This window comes from Penaeus monodon, chromosome 21 (assembly GCF_015228065.2).
Source record: "Penaeus monodon isolate SGIC_2016 chromosome 21, NSTDA_Pmon_1, whole genome shotgun sequence".
In the NCBI taxonomy this organism is placed as follows: Eukaryota; Metazoa; Arthropoda; class Malacostraca; order Decapoda; family Penaeidae; genus Penaeus; species Penaeus monodon.
This window is the reverse complement of record NC_051406.1, coordinates 38,446,519-38,447,246: the sequence shown is the minus strand read 5'-3', so window position 1 is coordinate 38,447,246 and position 728 is coordinate 38,446,519.

The following is a 728-nucleotide window of genomic DNA, read 5'->3' as shown; positions in this document are numbered from 1 at the left end:
TATGATATGTAAAAAGCCCTACCATTAGAGTAAGTAGAAAGTTATAAGAAATAAATAGTTTAAACTCTACATTAACCCCTCCCTCTTGTCCTTGGAAGATCAGTCTCCCAATTAGAATCACATACATATTTAGGAGCTATTCTGATGGATGAAAATAACATGCAAATTATGAAGAGAGAGAAAAAAAATACTACTGTTCCCTTTCACTTACAGTGAATCACAATTTATTTTCCCTGCAAAAATCAGCACCATGGCTCATTGGGATATCAGTCGGCACACCGCATTCCAGTTGACAATCAAGGTAGATCTAATTTTCCAATGATATTAAAAAATCAAAATTTATCACCCCAGCCATAGAATCTCAGGCTCTTAATTTTACAACTGTAGGGCTTTACCAAAAATACTAAACTTAATACAACCTTGGAACACATTGGCCAGGAGCCTAGGATGCTGATATTCACAAAAAGAAAAAGAGAGATAGAGAAAAAAAAATTATGTTTTTAAATCTCCTCCAAGTGCTAAGATATCTTCTGTCTTTGGTATGGCCATTTTCCACTGCAACTTATTGTCAGACCATCAGACTGAAATTACAGAAGCTTTGGGTTTGAATCATTGAGCGAGCCAGACCATAACATGGCTCTTGATGGAAAAAGATGGGAAAAAAAAAGTAAACAGGAGAGGAAAAAAAGATAGTAAACAAAAGACATCATCACTATCTGTTCATGCTA